Below are 20,384 nucleotides of genomic sequence, written 5' to 3' on the forward strand. Positions count from 1 at the left end.
GATGAAGATAGGGAAGCTGTGATTTCGTGTATAGGGCAAGGAGGAATAACATCTTGTAGGAGTGAGGAAGAGCCAGTTGTGAGTGTGGGGGAAGTTCGTGAGGCAGTAGGTAAAATGAAAGGGGGTAAGGCAGCCGGGATTGATGGGATAAAGATAGAAATGTTAAAAGCAGGTGGGGATATAGTTTTGGAGTGGTTGGTGCAATTATTTAATAAATGTATGGCAGAGGGTAAGGTACCTAGGGATTGGCAGAGAGCATGCATAGTTCCTTTGTATAAAGGCAAAGGGGACAAAAGAGAGTGCAAAAATTATAGGGGGATAAGTCTGTTGAGTATACCTGGTAAAGTGTATGGTAGAGTTATTATTGAAAGAATTAAGAGTAAGACGGAGAATAGGATAGCAGATGAACAAGAAGGCTTTAGGAAAGGTAGGGGGTGTGTGGACCAGGTGTTTACAGTGAAACATATAAGTGAACAGTATTTAGATAAGGCTAAAGAGGTCTTTGTGGCATTTATGGATTTGGAAAAGGCGTATGACAGGGTGGATAGGGGGGCAATGTGGCAGATGTTGCAGGTGTATGGTGTAGGACGTAGGTTACTGAAAGCAGTGAAGAGTTTTTACGAGGATAGTGAGGCTCAAGTTAGAGTATGTAGGAAAGAGGGAAATTATTTCCCAGTAAAAGTAGGCCTTAGACAAGGATGTGTGATGTCACCGTGGTTGTTTAATATATTTATAGATGGGGTTGTAAGAGAAGTGAATGCGAGGGTCTTGGCAAGAGGCGTGGAGTTAAAAGATAAAGAATCACACACAAAGTGGGAGTTGTCACAGTTGCTCTTTGCTGATGACACTGTGCTCTTGGGAGATTCTGAAGAGAAGTTGCAGAGATTGGTGGATGAATTTGGTAGGGTGTGCAAAAGAAGAAAATTAAAGTGAATACAGGAAAGAGTAAGGTTATGAGGATAACAAAAAGATTAGGTGATGAAAGATTGGATATCAGATTGGAGGGAGAGAGTATGGAGGAGGTGAATGTATTCAGATATTTGAGAGTGGACGTGTCAGCGGATGGGTCTATGAAAGATGAGGTGAATCATAGAACTGATGAAGGGAAAAGGGTGAGCAGTGCACTTAGGAGTCTGTGGAGACAAAGACCTTTGTCCTTTGGGGCAAAGAGGGGAATGTATGAGAGTATAGTTTTACCAACGCTCTTATATGGGTGTGAAGCATTTGTGATGAATGTTGCAGCGAGGAGAAGGCTGGAGGCAGTGGAGATGTCATGTCTGAGGGCAATGTGTGGTGTGAATATAATGCAGAGAATTCGTAGTTTGGAAGTTAGGAGGAGGTGCGGGATTACCAAAACTGTTGTCCAGAGGGCTGAGGAAGGGTTGTTGAGGTGGTTCGGACATGTAGAGAGAATGGAGCGAAACAGAATGACTTCAAGAGTGTATCAGTCTGTAATGGAAGGAAGGCGGGGTAGGGGTCGGCCTAGGAAAGGTTGGAGGGAGGGGGTAAAGGAGGTTTTGTGTGCGAGGGTCTTGGACTTCCAGCAGGCATGCATGAGCGTGTTTGATAGGAGTGAATGGAGACAAATGGTTTTTAATACTTGACGTGCTGTTGGAGTGTGAGCAAAGTAACATTTATGAAGGGGTTCAGGGAAACCGGCAGGCCGGACTTGAGTCCTGGAGATGGGAAGTACAGTGCCTGCACTCTGAAGGAGGGGTGTTAATGTTGCAGTTTAAAAACTGTAGTGTAAAGCACCCTTCTGGCAAGACAGTGATGGAGTGAATGATGGTGAAAGTTTTTCTTTTTCGGGCCACCCTGCCTTGGTGGGAATCGGCCAGTGTGCTAATAAAAAAAAATCAGTGGCTACTTATGAATAGACAGTGGCTTTATATCAGGAGAAGTGCCTTCCTGTGACTTCAGGGATGGAGGTATGTCTGCAGGATGCTTCCCGAACCTACACCTGGGTAAGAATCCATAATGTCCCTTGTGAGGCAGACGCCATGGACGTTAGTGAGGCATTCATGGTTTACGGTGAGGTGCATACGGCGACGTTGGGAAGATGAAAGGATGGGCTCTACGCTGGTTTTCTCTGAAGGTCCTTTCACTTTGAAAATGACTTTGAGGAGGGCCATTTCCTCCTATGTCGTTCTGGAGGAGTTCAGGATGCAAGTATATGTCACGTACGCTGGACAACGGCGAACATGTCGCATGTGCAGAGGTTTTGATCACATGGTGGCGGAGCGTGTAAAGATGGCTCCACGACATTCGACGGATTTGGCAAAGTTGGTGGTGTCGACACCTTTTAATTAAGTGTTCCTCATCGGTGCATGTGGCAGGAGCTGGACGGATGACCTGGGCAGAGGAGGTTGAAGGCATGGAGGAATGTTGTGTGACACTGACAGAGGTGTTGGGTGGCCCCTCGGGAGAGGGGATTGGACATGCGACAAAGGCAGAGGTGCAGGGGATGTCTCTTGCACTCCAAGAGACCTTGGACCTCCCAATGCAGGACGTGATCAGCAACTTGCTGGATGAGCCGATGGAAGATTTATCTGACGTGGGGAAAGTTTTCCAGCTTGGCTCTGTGGACCTGGAGAAGGAACCAGGGCATTTGAATTTTGAGACTGATGGTTTGCAACGACTACAGGTGGAGGCTGAGGTCCATGAGCCTGGTGGGAATGTCGAGATGGAGCTAGGAAGCTGCTCTAGGAAACGGGCTGGGTAGTTATTGGATGATGAGGTTCTCACACTGGCCCAGAGGCCTGGTAAGAAGTTGTCAGGGAATGTAGCTAGGTCGGTGTTGAGGAGTGCACAAGGGAGGGAGGAGGGACAGGAGGGAAAGAGTGCACGAGACGGCTCGAGTTTTTTAAAAGGTGGACAGGGTAAGACCCAGAGGCATAGGGGAAAGCCCCCTTTGTTGAAGCTTTCAAGTGTGTAACTTGAAGGGGGTAGGAGAGTTTCAGTGGGGGGAAATAAATGGGATTAAATCTGGAGTATCTGAGAGAGTTAGAGCAAAGGAAGGGGTAGCAGTAATGTTAAATGATCAGTTATGGAAGGAGAAAAGAGAATATGAATGTGTAAATTCAAGAATTATGTGGATTAAAGTAAAGGTTGGATGCGAGAAGTGGGTCATAATAAGCGTGTATGCACCTGGAGAAGAGAGGAATGCAGAGGAGAGAGAGAGATTTTGGGAGATGTTAAGTGAATGTATAGGAGCCTTTGAACCAAGTGAGAGAGTAATTGTGGTAGGGGACTTGAATGCTAAAGTAGGAGAAACTTTTAGAGAGGGTGTGGTAGGTAAGTTTGGGGTGCCAGGTGTAAATGATAACGGGAGCCCTTTGATTGAACTTTGTATAGAAAGGGGTTTAGTTATAGGTAATACATATTTTAAGAAAAAGAGGATAAATAAGTATACAAGATATGATGTAGGGCGAAATGACAGTAGTTTGTTGGATTATGTATTGGTAGATAAAAGACTGTTGAGTAGACTTCAGGATGTACATGTTTATAGAGGGGCCACAGATATATCAGATCACTTTCTAGTTGTAGCTACACTGAGAGTAAAAGGTAGATGGGATACAAGGAGAATAGAAGCATCAGGGAAGAGAGAGGTGAAGGTTTATAAACTAAAAGAGGAGGCAGTTAGGGTAAGATATAAACAGCTATTGGAGGATAGATGGGCTAATGAGAGCATAGGCAATGGGGTCGAAGAGGTATGGGGTAGGTTTAAAAATGTAGTGTTAGAGTGTTCAGCAGAAGTTTGTGGTTACAGGAAAGTGGGTGCAGGAGGGAAGAGGAGCGATTGGTGGAATGATGATGTAAAGAGAGTAGTAAGGGAGAAAAAGTTAGCATATGAGAAGTTTTTACAAAGTAGAAGTGATGCAAGGAGGGAAGAGTATATGGAGAAAAAGAGAGAGGTTAAGAGAGTGGTGAAGCAATGTAAAAAGAGAGCAAATGAGAGAGTGGGTGAGATGTTATCAACAAATTTTGTTGAAAATAAGAAAAAGTTTTGGAGTGAGATTAACAAGTTAAGAAAGCCTAGAGAACAAATGGATTTGTCAGTTAAAAATAGGAGAGGAGAGTTATTAAATGGAGAGTTAGAGGTATTGGGAAGATGGAAGGAATATTTTGAGGAATTGTTAAATGTTGATGAAGATAGGGAAGCTGTGATTTCGTGTATAGGGCAAGGAGGAATAACATCTTGTAGGAGTGAGGAAGAGCCAGTTGTGAGTGTGGGGGAAGTTCGTGAGGCAGTAGGTAAAATGAAAGGGGGTAAGGCAGCCGGGATTGATGGGATAAAGATAGAAATGTTAAAAGCAGGTGGGGATATAGTTTTGGAGTGGTTGGTGCAATTGTTTAATAAATGTATGGAAGAGGGTAAGGTACCTAGGGATTGGCAGAGAGCATGCATAGTTCCTTTGTATAAAGGCAAAGGGGATAAAAGAGAGTGCAAAAATTATAGGGGGATAAGTCTGTTGAGTGTACCTGGTAAAGTGTATGGTAGAGTTATAATTGAAAGAATTAAGAGTAAGACGGAGAATAGGATAGCAGATGAACAAGGAGGCTTTAGGAAAGGTAGGGGGTGTGTGGACCAGGTGTTTACAGTGAAACATATAAGTGAACAGTATTTAGATAAGGCTAAAGAGGTCTTTGTGGCATTTATGGATTTGGAAAAGGCGTATGACAGGGTGGATAGGGGGGCAATGTGGCAGATGTTGCAAGTGTATGGTGTAGGAGGTAGGTTACTGAAAGCAGTGAAGAGTTTTTACGAGGATAGTGAGGCTCAAGTTAGAGTATGTAGGAAAGAGGGAAATTTTTTCCCAGTAAAAGTAGGCCTTAGACAAGGATGTGTGATGTCACCGTGGTTGTTTAATATATTTATAGATGGGGTTGTAAGAGAAGTAAATGCGAGGGTCTTGGCAAGAGGCGTGGAGTTAAAAGATAAAGAATCACACACAAAGTGGGAGTTGTCACAGCTGCTCTTTGCTGATGACACTGTGCTCTTGGGAGATTCTGAAGAGAAGTTGCAGAGATTGGTGGATGAATTTGGTAGGGTGTGCAAAAGAAGAAAATTAAAGGTGAATACAGGAAAGAGTAAGGTTATGAGGATAACAAAAAGATTAGGTGATGAAAGATTGAATATCAGATTGGAGGGAGAGAGTATGGAGGAGGTGAACGTATTCAGATATTTGGGAGTGGACGTGTCAGCGGATGGGTCTATGAAAGATGAGGTGAATCATAGAATTGATGAGGGAAAAAGAGTGAGTGGTGCACTTAGGAGTCTGTGGAGACAAAGAACTTTGTCCTTGGAGGCAAAGAGGGGAATGTATGAGAGTATAGTTTTACCAACGCTCTTATATGGGTGTGAAGCGTGGGTGATGAATGTTGCAGCGAGGAGAAGGCTGGAGGCAGTGGAGATGTCATGTCTGAGGGCAATGTGTGGTGTGAATATAATGCAGAGAATTCGTAGTTTGGAAGTTAGGAGGAGGTGCGGGATTACCAAAACTGTTGTCCAGAGGGCTGAGGAAGGGTTGTTGAGGTGGTTCGGACATGTAGAGAGAATGGAGCGAAACAGAATGACTTCAAGAGTGTATCAGTCTGTAGTGGAAGGAAGGCGGGGTAGGGGTCGGCCTAGGAAGGGTTGGAGGGAGGGGGTAAAGGAGGTTTTGTGTGCGAGGGGCTTGGACTTCCAGCAGGCATGCTTGAGCGTGTTTGATAGGAGTGAATGGAGACAAATGGTTTTTAATACTTGACGTGCTGTTGGAGTGTGAGCAAAGTAACATTTATGAAGGGATTCAGGGAAACCGGCAGGCCGGACTTGAGTCCTGGAGATGGGAAGTACAGTGCCTGCACTCTGAAGGAGGGGTGTTAATGTTGCAGTTTAAAAACTGTAGTGTAAAGCACCCTTCTGGCAAGACAGTGATGGAGTGAATGATGGTGAAAGTTTTTCTTTTTCGGGCCACCCTGCCTTGGTGGGAATCGGCCGGTGTGATAAAAAAAAAAAAAAAAAAAAAACTATTAATGTCAATGGCCTTAGGGCTGAAGTGAAGCATGCATGGGTAGAGAGTGTTTTGCGGCATTTCGATGCGGATGTATGTTTCATTCAGGAACATAATTATAAGTATGGATACGAGTTGAGGTTGAAAGGTTATCAAATGTTTGTAGGCAGTTCAGTGAGGCTAAAGGGTGGGGTGGCGGTGGCGGTGAAGGAGTCTGGGGGGAGGTCCGGGTTTGTTTTTAAGGTGTGTATATGCCGGCGGAAGGGTTTAGTCGGGTAAAGGCGGATTTTGTGAGGGACGTTTTGTTATTTTTTTGTGAGGTTTGCCTATGGTTGCCATCCTGGGAGGAGATTGGAAATGTGTTATCAGGCATAAAGATGTGGTGCCGCATGGGTCAGGTTGTGTGCTTGGGGTGTTACGGGATGTGCTGCGGGATGCAGGGGTATCTGATGTGGTGGGGAGGGAGGGGGGATGGGTTGAGCACACGTTTGTGAGGAGAGGCTATGCGGCGAGATTGGATTGAATATATGTAACTACAGGGATTATCGTCGAACCGGTACAAATTATCGATGTCGGGTTTTCGGATCACTGGGCAGTTATGGCAGAACTGGCATGGTTTGGTGTGGTACAAAGATACTCAGGCTATTAGAAACTGAACGTGCAGCTCCTTACTGCAGAGGGAGAGGAACGTCTTTCAGAGATTGGTGGGAACCTTTCTGGGGGCTAGGGATCAAGGGGTGGGCATGTTGGATTGGTGGGAGTTGAAAGCAAAGCCAGGGATTCAGGCATATTATAGAACTAAGGGTCGAGAGGAGGAAGGGTGGAGGTTTGGGTTGCAAAAATATCTAGAGGGGCAGCTGAATGCTTGTTATGAGGGTGGAGGGAGTAGTCGGTATGGGGAAATTGCAGACCTTTGGGGTAGGTTAATTGACTTACAAAATGAGCGTTTTGATGCCATATGTGTTAGGGTGGGGTTGGAGGAGGTACTTTGGGGAGACAAACCCTCAGGTTGTGTTTTGCGCAGGTTTAGGGAAAGGCAACAGGCGAACCACGATGATGACTTTGGAGATGTGTGTGAATGCAGTGGGATATCAGAGGGGGCAGATGCTATGCACGACAGAAAGTATGAGTAATTATGTGGACCATTGGTTTCAGGAAAAAATGCGGCAGGGGGTGGGCAGTACCAGGGAGGAGGGATTATGTGGTGATGTAATAATGAATGCTTTAGGTTAGAAAGAGCACGAGGAGCTAGGGGGAGAGATTAGTAAGAGAGAGGTGGAGGAGGCTGTGACTAAAATTAGTAGAGGTAAAGCTCTGGGGATTGATGGGATACCTAATGATTTTTATTTGGCACATTGGGATTGCATGAAGACTTGTCTGTTGGCGTTGTTAAATGGTATGAAGGAGGGGGGGGGTGTTGGGAATGATGCAAGGTATGGGGGTTGTTGTTTTGGTACCCAAGAAGAGGGGAAAGGACGTTGAGTGCATATCGGGCAATCTCCCTTATGTGTGCAGATTACAAATTTTTTGCGAAAGTTTTGGGTAATAGGCTGAAGAAGGTAATTGAACGGGTTATACATTGGGGACAGTTTGGTATATCTGGACAGAGCATGCGTGCTAGGCATGGGAGAATCAGGGATTTTTTAGAGAACTCTTAAGGAGGGGGGCATCTTGGGAACAGATTGGAAAGAAGCATATAACTGTGTGAATAGGGAGATGATGAGGGAAATTTTGTGGAAACAGGGTTTTGGGGAGAAGGCTGTGTGATGGGTCAACACCTTGTATTCATCTGCCATGGTTTAGGTACAGGTGAATGGCAGGTTGGGTTTGCCAGTGCGGATGGAGAGGGGTTTGAGACAGGGATGTCCCCTGTCCTAAATTCTCTTTGCATGTATGCAGGATCCTTTTTACAGGCTTATTGAGGGAGGGGTTTGGGAGAAGGGTGAGGGGGGAGCTAGTGGTGTGGGGATTGTGGGCTATGTAGACGACACCACGATTTTGGTGGATGGGGAGGTAGGTTTGCAAAACGTGGGTAGAGTGATTGAAATGTTTGGGGCAGCGACAGGCATGCGAGTTAATGGAGAGAAGTCAAGGTTGCTCGAGGTAGGATCCTGGGTGGGGGGGGGGGCTTAGGTGAGGCGTATGGGTGGCTTGTTGTGGATAGTCTTCGGATTTGTGGGATTGTATACTTCGCGGATGTCCTGGTGGCGCAGAGGGTGAATTCAGAGGCAGTGGAAGGTCGGGCTTTGGGTAGGCTTAGGGATTTGTGGGCAGGGGAGATTACTTTGCAGCAGAGAGTGGTGGTGGTGAACACCCTCGTTTTTAGTAAGGTGTGGGGAGTGGTGGAGGTGTTTCCTCTGAGGTTAGTTGATATTTAGGAACTGCTGAGGAGAGTCTTCCAATATGTCTGGGGTTATGGGAAGTCGTGGTTAAAGAGGGAAGTCGTGATGACGAATGTTCGGCAGGGAGGATTGGGCCTCATCCCATTGGAGTCTCGAGTAAAGGCGGTCTATGTAAAACAGAGGTTCCTCAGAGTGGGTGGGGAAAAGGGTAAAAGGGTAGGAGAGGTTATGGTTGATGTATGGAAATGGTGGGGGAAGAAAGGATTTGTTGATGTGTGAGGCTATGGTGAGGTTTCTGTTGGTGGCACGGGATGCGAGGAATATGCAGGTGAGTCGTTTGGAGATGGTGGGAAGTCATGAGGTGGTGGTGCAGGGTGTAAGCAATTATCCTATGTATGATTTGTAGGGTATCTGGGAGGATTTTCGGAAGCTTTGGCTGGCCCCTAGGGTACGGGAACTGGTCTACAGGTTTTTCATGGGAATTCTGGCGTCCAAGTCATTGTTATGTAGGATGGGTTATGTGAGTGAGGGAACTTGTCGGCACTGTGGGGAAGAGGAGACGGCATTCCATGCAGTTTATTTTTGTGAAACATTGGGAATTTTAAGGGAGTTGTTAGTGGGGGTCTTCCGTCTAGTGAGGGGGGCATAGCATATCATCTCTAAGGGCCTTAACTTTTGATGTGGGAGGGGTCACAGCGGACGTTAGGAGGGCAGATTTTTTGTTTGTTTCTTGGAGTATGTGGGAGGTTGGTGGGGTTTGTAGGGTGAGAGCGCTCGCAGCACCCGTCTACAGGACAGTTTGTAGAAATAGGTTTTTATAAGGAAGGACTTGGATGACCAGCTTCCCTGAGGGGTATCGCCACCTGACTCTGAACGGGTTACTGAGCTTAAGGGTGGGTTAGACCGATCAGGGTTGGGCTCCTCGGTTTTGACTTTTTCCCCTTGGTAGGTTCGTTTTTAGTGGCGTTTCTTTAGGTATGAATGGGGGAGGGTGCATACGTGTCTGGACATGGAATCTATGAGTGTCATAGTAGAGCCAATAAGAAGGATGTGCATGTGAGGGGAAGCGGTGGGGGGTTCTGCATGGTTTCTATCATGTAAGATGGGTCTGACTCCTGCGTTTGGATGAGGTTTGATGAGTGTGCTAGTGATGGGTTTTGGTGGATGGTTCTTTTCATGGGATTTGGAAATGGGGGCTTTTTGCTTGCCTCTGGGCTTTTGAACTATAGTAGGGTTTTTTAAGGGGTTTCTATAATAGGGGTTTTTATGTGTTACAACCCAGGAGTCCAAATGGCCTGTTATCCTGGGTGTAAAGGGAGCAAAATAAACACGGCAGAAAACTTTTGACTTATATTATCCTTCACCAATTTAGAACAAAAGTATGTACACTATATACACTATGTACAGCAATAGGTATTAGTGCACTCCACGGTAAGCAAGGCAGAATAGAAGCCACATGAGAGCAGACCGTGCTTCAACCAGCTCTAGAATGGGAATGACAAGGGCAGACAGGAGAGTGGTACCCACATAATCTCTGCGATTACCAAAACCATCTTCTTATTGGCTGGAACCTGGTTATTAGTTGAACTACGGGGCCCCATCGTCAACCCTCAGACACCTGGTTCGCTGGTTGGGGAAGATAGCCTGTAAATGAGGGTGTGCACATGCACCGAATAAAGGTTACGTACTCTTTGCATGCCACAATATGCCTATTGCACGCTCTTGAATAGTAAATTTTTTTTTTTCGTTTTGTTGCATGAGCATATTGTGATTTACTATTGTCATTTGGTTTTCATGTATATTGTTCTCCCAAATTAAAAAAAAAAAGTTCTCTGTTGTGTGGATGTGGTAGGTGTCGGTTTCAATGTTATGTTTGTGTTAAGTGTGATGTGTATTGCAATTTTTTTTGGTTTTGCGTTTCTGTAAAACACAAGCACAACAATATGTATATTATATATCCCAACTTGAACTGATTGTTTCTTGGGTTTTCTTTTATATATATATATATATATATATATATATATATATATATATATATATATATATATATATATATATATATAAATATATATATATATATATATATATATATATATATATATATATATATATATATATATATATATATATATATATATATATATATATATATATATATATATATATATATATGCAATAAGGTCACAGTAAACAGGTGATTTCAAAATATGCAAAACAACCACTCTGAAAGAATAGAGAAATTCCAAGCGCTTTCGTGACTACTCACATTATCAAGGAACTATGAAAGTGAAGCATCCAAGGAAGCTATATAAGGGGTCCGGCCAGCACCTCACTATCAGATCCCACAACGGTTAAACACGTGACACGCGGCGAGCCAACTTGGATAGGTCCTTTGCAAAACTCACCCCCAAGCTATTTATTTGTCCAGTGTATTATTAAATTCTTCCCATTTATAATTAATAGAATTTGGGAAGAATTTAATAATACACTGGACAAATAAATAGCTTGGGGGTGAGTTTTGCAAAGGACCTATCCAAGTTGGCTCGCCGCGTGTCACGTGTTTAACCGTTGTGGGATCTGATAGTGAGGTGCTGGCCGGACCCCTTATATAGCTTCCTTGGATGCTTCACTTTCATAGTTCCTTGATAATGTGAGTAGTCACGAAAGCGCTTGGAATTTCTCTATTCTTTCAGAGTGGTTGTTTTGCATATATATATATATATATATATATATATATATATATATATATATATATATATATATATATATATATATATATATATATATATATATATATATATATATATATATATATATATATATATATATATATATATATATATATATATATATATATATATATATATATATATATATATATATATATATATATATATATATATATATATATATATATATATATATATATATATATATATATATATATATATATATATATATATATATATATATATATATATATATATATATTGTCATCAGTACTAAGTACTTCTATAACGTGATAGTATCTTCCTGTTTTTTTTTTTCGAGTCGGGAAGGTTTTACGTAAAGTGGATGTGGTTGGTTTTATTGACTACATTATAATGCAGGTGTTTAATTTCATGTTGGGAGAGGTATGAAGTTTCTGTGTGTACCACTATTTTCACCGTGGTTTGTTAGTATGTAATACATGCATTACCTGGAGTTTACCTGCAGTTTTAAATAAAATAAAATAAAAAAAAATTGATGTGTATATTGGGCATGGGGATGCGAGGAGGCTTAATAAATTGATTCGGTATTTTTAATATCTTATGTAAGTTACTGGGCATGTGTGACTCTGATATAATTCCTGTGAATATAAATTTTCATAAGTCATGTGATATTACGTATCAACTTTTGTACATATGTGTATATGTAATATGCGAGTCCGTGATTATATCATGTGTAATGTTCTCATGGATGACGGCATTCATAATTATATAAACGTTTTTTAGTTAGTCATAATACTAAGTTCCATCCTATGTTCTTTTTTCTAAATATCATTTGTCATGTTGGCATCATCTATGCATCTTATACTAAAGAGAATTTTTTTTATTGTCAGCAAGATACTGTGTTCAAGGTTTAAATTATGAAAAAAAAAAAAAAATTCTGGATAGAGGCGTGGGTGACAGAGAGGCAACCGAGAGTTTGTATAAATGGGAAAAAAAATCAGAGTGGGAACTCGTCACAAGGGTCCGTGTGTTGGCTCCTTTGTTATTCTCAATATACATAAATGACATATTATGCAGGACACTGCAAAAAATGTGTATTAAAAATGCTCCATCGATATTGTCAGTGACTGGATTTATTCTGAAAGCAGATGCATATTATTCCTGGCCAGTCAGAGGAGAATAAGGATAATAGTGTTCTGCTTGCAGGGTTAGAGGCCGGTAGAAGGGGCGTTGTAATGGACCCTCACTGTTTATATATATATTTTTTTTGTTTAACCACAAGTAGGAGTGCGCTAGTGAGCTAATGTGAGTATTTGGTAAAAGTGTACTGGTGTTTGGTGATTTTTTTTATGTAGGTTGTACATTGTATAATTAAGGTTGAAAGTTAAGACACATGTGCAACATCTGGAAATCTTGATTGTAGACGTTTCGCCATCCAGTGGCTTTATCAATACAGATTCTAGGTCATAATTAGAAGACAGTAGAACTATATACAAAAGATGAGGTAATCAGTCCCTCAGCCTTGGAGTTAGTGTTCACAGCATCGTGGTGGTGGAGAATCTGGAGCAAAGGCAAGAAGACTGGTGGTTATATAGGCGTCAGTGGGTAGGGACGTGTAGCAGACGAGGGCATAGTCACTGGTAGGCGGGATTCCCCAGTGGTATTAGGTCCTTCCCAAAGGGATGGGTTAGTTGTAGTAGCCGAGAAGAAGGCATTGTAGATGTGATCTGAACCAAGATTCCAGTGACTATGCCCTCGTCTGCTACACGTCCTTATCCACTGACGCCTAAATAACCGCCAGTCTTCTTGCCTTTGCTCCAGATCCTCCACCATCACCATGCTGTGAACACTAACTCCAAGGCTGAGGGACTGATTACCTCATCTTTTGTATATAGTTGTACTGTCTTCTAATTATGTCCTAGAATCTGTATTGATAAAGCTACTGGATGGCGAAACGTCTACAATAAAGATATCCATATGTTGCACATGTGTCTAAACTTTCATATTGTCGGTATTTTATACCTTTCTTGCATAATTAAGGTTGATAATTATATATATATATATATATATATATATATATATATATATATATATATATATATATATAAAATATATATATATATATAAAATATATCTATATATATAAAATATATACATATATATAAAATATATATATATATATATATATACCTGGAGATTACCTGGAGAGAGTTCCGGGGGTCAACGCCCCCGCGGCCCGGTCTGTGACCAGGCCTCCTGGTGGATCAGAGCCTGATCAACCAGGCTGTTGCTGCTGGCTGCACGCAAACCAACGTACGAGCCACAGCCCGGCTGATCAGGAACTGACTTTAGGTGCTTGTCCAGTGCCAGCTTGAAGACTGCCAGGGGTCTGTTGGTAATCCCCCTTATGTGTGCTGGGAGGCAGTTGAACAGTCTCGGGCCCCTGACACTTATTGTATGGTCTCTTAACGTGCTAGTGACACCCCTGCTTTTCATTGGGGGATGGTGCATCGTCTGCCAAGTCTTTTGCTTTCGTAGTGAGTGATTTTCGTGTGCAAGTTCGGTACTAGTCCCTCTAGGATTTTCCAGGTGTATATAATCATGTATCTCTCCCTCCTGCGTTCCAGGGAATACAGGTTTAGGAACCTCAAGCGCTCCCAGTAATTGAGGTGTTTTATCTCCGTTATGCGCGCCGTGAAAGTTCTCTGTACATTTTCTAGGTCGGCAATTTCACCTGCCTTGAAAGGTGCTGTTAGTGTGCAGTAATACTCCAGCCTAGATAGAACAAGTGACCTGAAGAGTGTCATCATGGGCTTGGCCTCCCTAGTTTTGAAGGTTCTCATTATCCATCCTGTCATTTTTCTAGCAGATGCGATTGATACAATGTTATGGTCCTTGAAGGTGAGATCCTCCGACATGATCACTCCCAAGTCTTTGACGTTGGTGTTTCGCTCTATTTTGTGGCCAGAATTTTTTTGTACTCTGATGAAGATTTAATTTCCTCATGTTTACCATATCTGAGTAATTGAAATTTCTCATCGTTGAACTTCATATTGTTTTCTGCAGCCCACTGAAAGATTTGGTTGATGTCCGCCTGGAGCCTTGCAGTGTCTGCAATGGAAGACACTGTCATGCAGATTCGGGTGTCATCTGCAAAGGAAGACACAGCGCTGTGGCTGACATCCTTGTCTATGTCAGATATGAGGATGAGGAACAAGATGGGAGCGAGTACTGTGCCTTGTGGAACAGAGCTTCTCACCGTAGCTGCCTCGGACTTTACTCTGTTGACGACTACTCTCTGTGTTCTGTTAGTGAGGAAATTATAGATCCAACGACCGACTTTTCCTGTTATTCCTTTAGCACGCATTTTGTGCGCTATTACGCCATGGTCACACTTGTCGAAGGCTTTTGAAAAGTCTGTATATATTACATCTGCATTCTTTTTGTCTTGTAGTGCATTTAGGACCTTGTCGTAGTGATCCAATAGTTGAGACAGACAGGAGCGACCTGTTCTAAACCCATGTTGCCCTGGGTTGTGTAACTGATGGGTTTCTAGATGGGAGGTGATCTTGCTTCTTAGGACCCTTTCAAAGATTTTTATGATATGGGATGTTAGTGCTATTGGTCTGTAGTTCTTTGCTGTTGCTTTACTGCCCCCTTTGTGGAGTGGGGCTATGTCTGTTGTTTTTAGTAACTGTGGGACGACCCCCGTGTCCATGCTCCCTTCTATAGGATGGAAAAGGCTCGTGATAGGGGCTTCTTGCAGTTCTTGATGAACACAGAGTTCCATGAGTCTGGCCCTGGGGCAGAGTGCATGGGCATGTCATTTATCGCCTGTTCGAAGTCATTTGGCGTCAGGATAACATCGGATAGGCTTGTGTTAATCAAATTTTGTGGCTCTCTCATAAAAAATTCATTTTGATCTTCGACTCTCAGTCTGGTTAGCGGCTTGCTAAAAACTGAGTCATATTGGGACTTGAGTAGCTCACTCATTTCCTTGCTGTCATCTGTGTAGGACCCATCTTGTTTAAGTAGGGGCCCAATACTGGACGTTGTTCTCGATTTTGATTTGGCATAGGAGAAGAAATACTTTGGGTTTCTTTCGATTTCATTTATGGCTTTTAGTTCTTTCCGCGATTCCTGACTCCTAAAGGATTCTTTTAGCTTAAGTTCGATGCTTGCTATTTCTCTGACCAGTGTCTCCCTACGCATTTCAGATATATTGACCTCTTTTAGCCGCTCTGTTATTCTTTTCCGTCGCCTGTAAAGGGAGCGCCTGTCTCTTTCTATTTTACATCTACTCCTCCTTTTTCTTAGAGGAATAAGCCTTGTGCATACATCGAGTGCCACCGAGTTAATCTGTTCTAGGCATATGTTGGGGTCTGTGTTGCTTAGTATATCTTCCCAGCTTATATCGGTTAGGACTTGGTTTACTTGGTCCCACTTTATGTTTTTGTTATTGAAGTTGAATTTGGTGAATGCTCCCTCGTGACTAGTCTCATTATGTCGGTCAGGGGCTCCACGCATACATGTCTGAACCTCAATTATGTTGTGATCTGAGTATATTGTTTTTGATATGGTGACATTTCTTATCAGATCATCATTGTTAGTGAAGATGAGGTCTAGTGTATTCTCCAGTCTAGTAGGCTCTATTATTTGCTGGTTTAAATTGAATTTTGTGCAGAGATTTAAAAGCTCGTGTGAGTGTGAGTTTTCATCAGAGCTGCCTCCTGGTGTTATTACTGCAACAATATTATTTGCTATATTCCTCCATTTTAGGTGCCTTAAGTTGAAATCCCCCAGGAGCAAGATGTTGGGTGCAGGATCTGGAAGATTTTCCAGACAGTGGTCAATTTTTAACAGCTGTTCCTGGAATTGCTGGGATGTTGCATCCGGAGGCTTGTAGACTACCACAATGACTAGGTTTTGGTTCTCGACCTTTACTGCTAAAACTTCCACTACATCATTTGAGGCATTAAGCAGTTCTGTGCAAACAAGTGACTCTGCAATGTACAGGCCAACCCTCCCCCCCCCCCTTTTGCCTGTTCACTCTGTCACATCTGTATAGGTTGTAACCTGGGATCCATATTTCGTTGTCCAAGTGATCCTTTATGTGGGTCTCAGTGAAAGCCGCGAACATTGCCTTTGCCTCTGCAAGCAGTCCACGGATGAAAGGTATTTTGTTGTTTATTTCTGGCTTTAGACCCTGTATATTTGCAAAGAAGAATGTTATCGGACTGGTGGTATTGTTGGTACGGGGGGGGGGGATTTTTTTTTCCGGCATTAGTATCTGTATCTGTTGGTTTGGAGTGGAGGCCATCGACTGTGGTTCCACTCCAGGAATGACTGGATTTGGTATACGATTTCTGCCATTTCCTGCCAGTTTTTTTTCCTTCCTGGCACTAAAAAACCTCTCCCTCTTGAGTGGCTGTGGCTACCCAGGTTTTCCCATGGCCTGGATGTTTTGTATCTTTTTGTCCTCTTTAGATGGTATGCCTGGCAATTTAAGTTATAGCACAGTCTTTCCTCTACTGAAGAGGTACACAGTTCAGGGTGAAAAAGCTTACAGGAAGGGAGTTTGCATTTTCCTGTTGTCATATGGGCATGGCATTTTCTAGGGTGGTCATAGTTGCACGTCCCATCTGTTTTTCCAGATTTCCCATGCCAGCAGATACCAAGTGCATAGTATGTGCACAGGCTTGGTTTCCGTTTGCCTTGGGTTTCTGTGACTGTATTCCCTGTTGGTGCATGTTTCCCTGTCTTACTTCTATCCTCCCTAGCACCAACAATGGAGCTCCCACCAGTTGTTTTTGGTAATATATCCTCACTATTGCTAGTGGAGTCCTCTTGTTTGCTATTTCCTGCGGTATTTCTAGTTTGCAATATTGGTTTTATCTTATCTTTGACTACACTTGTTTCCCTACTATGGCTCCTGTCCCCTATGAGGTCATTTATATGTATTCCTTCCTGCGTATAATTCCCGACTACCTGGACAAAATCTCCAGCTTCACCATTACTGTCTCCCAGGACAGCATCTCCAGCTTCACCATTACTGTCTCCCAGGACAGCACCTCCAGCTTCACCATTTCTGTCTCCCAGGACAGCACCTCCAGCTTCACCATTACTGTCTCCCAGGACAGCACTATCAGCCCCACATTTACTGACTACCAGGACTTCATCTCCAGCCTTACAGTTTCTGACTACATGGCCAGTATCAAGGGCAGTACCATTCAGCCCAGACTTTTTATGTTCCCATCTGTTGTAGAAAGCTTCCAGGTTTTCTATGAAAGCAGCTTTGATGTTATCCTCTTTTAATACCCTTGTGATTTTAGTCCACAGATTTATCTCATTTGGGCATACCCAAAAACACTTCCCTGTTTTAACACTGCTTGTAGCTAGTTCTTGGATATCTGCACAATGGGCGTGACACCAATTTCCACAAAAATGACAATTTACCCATGTGGAAGCCCGTTTGTTTGACTGACCACAGACTACACACAGCTTCATAATGATTTGAATGGTTGATTTACTGCAATTCTACTAGCAACCTCTTGAATATTCTATTAATAACCTCCTTAAATGAAGCTCTAGCTATTTGTATTTCTGTTTCTAACTGTTTTTGTATATTGGACAGCTTACCGTGCACGTTCCTGACTCATATTTAATGTTTGTGTTTATAAGGGCACCTACAACCCCATCCGTTTACAGTCTGCTTTATTGTCCAGCGAAACCGTTTGAAACCAGTCATGGGTTCGGACCAGTCAAGGGTTCGGACCAGTCGATCTGATCTGATCAGTGGGTCACTTATTTAAAACATACTGGTCGGTGATTTGAGCTAACACATGAAGGATCTACTGGAAATTATCTACCCGAGTAATATGTGATTTGATTGATACAAAAGTATAACTTGCGTGTTGAAGAAACCGGTGACTGCTGGCAACTCCTACAATGACGAACGGTCGACCTCCACCCTTGTTTATCAATCGCTGTATCTAGCTTTTCTATTTTTTTTCCGTCTCCACCACAATAAATGCTATATTATCACTATAGTTGACTGGTGGAAATTTTGGAGGAAGGACGCTTTTTCTGTAGTAATAATTGCTTCTCGTTGTGTATATTGCGAGCGCTGGTAACTACAGGTTATATGAAATTCACAGTATACATCTGGTATTTCAAGAAAAAAGAAACTAATGAAAGTCACTCCACTCCACTAAGTACCATTATAATACTGGTTAGTTGCTACTACAACACTGTATTCTGCTATTCACTGGTATCACTAGATTATATGCGAGTACACTAGCAGGCCAGGAAGATTATTAAAACAGCTGACCACTATGGTAAGATTCTGGCGACTTCTGGCACCTGCCTCTATAGGCTTATCACTTCATTTACAAATTCACCTGTTTTCAAATGACACTTTAGCCTTTATCATCAATATACTAGGGAGCCACTGTAGTATACACTATACACTATGTATACTCAATGTTATCAGGGAGACTTTCTTTCCTCTGACACGAAAAGTTCAATTATTATTATTTTTTCCACACGGGACACAGACCTGATTCCCCTCTGGCAGTAAACTCTGCTAGGTAGTGCACACTAATTCTCCTTTTTTGACTCAGTATATAATGTTTTCCGCCCAAGATTGGTTCCAGGCGCTAGAGGGATGTATCGTATAGGATTGATGACACAAATTAAAGTTTTAGCACGTAAGAGCGACCGTGATAACACGAGAAAACCCGGAGCACAACGAGGCACGCTGACACGCTTATATATATATATATATATATATATATATATATATATATATATATATATATATATATATATATATATATATATATATATACATTATAAAATGCGATGGGGTCCACCTCTGGTGTAAATTGTGGGACATATAGCCTCGGAGAAGTTGATAAAAAGGCGTCAAAGAAGAACATTTGGATTTCTTCCTGAAGCCGTTTGAATAATCTAATTCCCCTACCACCCCATCTGTTCATTCTTTTTTTTACCAATAGGAATATTTTATTACATAATATGGTACAGAAGATTTAAGAGATACATTGTTGATATAAAGGTGGCATATACGGTACATGTTGTTACGTGTGTATCACCGATTATAAGGCGAAAATCTCATCAAGCTCCTCAGAGCTGGGGCGTGTGCCCAAAATACAGCAGGCATTACCCTTTCAACAGCCGCACTGAGCTGCTGGAACAGAAAACTAGCTGCCCTGGGATCCCTAGTTACCCTAATGAGTCTTTTTCCCAGCTCCTTAAGGAATTTAGATGTATTCTTTCCCCATGAGCCAAGGGTCTCTGAACCTATGGGAACAAACATATAATGATTGGTAAATTCTCCATATTTTCTAGACTTTTAGGACTCCCTGAAGCTGGCAGCTGCCCCTCCTTCCTCCCTGGTGTATTGGAGATAGGTATCTGCCAAGGTAGATGCACATGTATAGTCCCACACCACCTGCTACCCGTCTGTCCATGCATGAAGTGTGATACCATCTGGACGCTTCTGGCTGCCATCAGATCTGCATAGCTGGGGTGGCTCCCTTACTGCTGGGCATCCGGCTGTTGTGAGGCTCTTCTTGATAATGTTATTAACCTCCTCATGTCTTGCAGTCTTTCCCTTGGATTTACGGCACACAAGACCATGGTACCCGAATCGGTCTGCTGCTTCACTGCCACAAATACACCTGTGTTCGGCGAGAACAGGGGCGGCAAGTCGAAGGGCAACACCGATGCAGATGGTCTGTGGGTCGAGGCGTGTGCCAAGGCTGGAGTTGGGAACAGCAAACAGAAAGTCCCTTGCATGAGGGGCTCTCACTGCCAGAAGGCGAGCTCTATCCTTCCCTGACACACTCTGAAGCATTGTTGAGGCAACATTTTCCACTATTGGACCAACCCAGTGCGATTGTTTGTAGTTGTTGGGGAAAGTAGGTCTGGTTTTAGAGCACGTTAGATAATCCCAGATCATGGCTCCATCAATGAACTTTTGGTCCTGGACTCCAATGTTGTCCCTAAGATGTTCAGGGAGAATCGCTGCTACAAGCCCTCTGGATGCAATACATGAGGACAGAAAAGCAGGTAGCGCAATCTGTGATGACTTGCGGACACCAGTGCCTCCTAGTCTGACTGGAAGTGTAGCTTGGTTCCACTGCCCGTCTTCTAGAGTAAGGTTAAGTACTTTCGTAAAAATCTGCCTCAGGATACTGTCATATTCGTGCAGTATAGGGTTATCACATGAAGGTGCACATCTTAGGAAATATGTCAACCTGGGCAGACTCAAGCACTTTGTGAGAAGGAACAAGGCAGCGTGGGTGTCCAGA

Source organism: Cherax quadricarinatus, chromosome 1, assembly GCF_038502225.1.
Source record: "Cherax quadricarinatus isolate ZL_2023a chromosome 1, ASM3850222v1, whole genome shotgun sequence".
Classification (NCBI taxonomy): Eukaryota; Metazoa; Arthropoda; class Malacostraca; order Decapoda; family Parastacidae; genus Cherax; species Cherax quadricarinatus.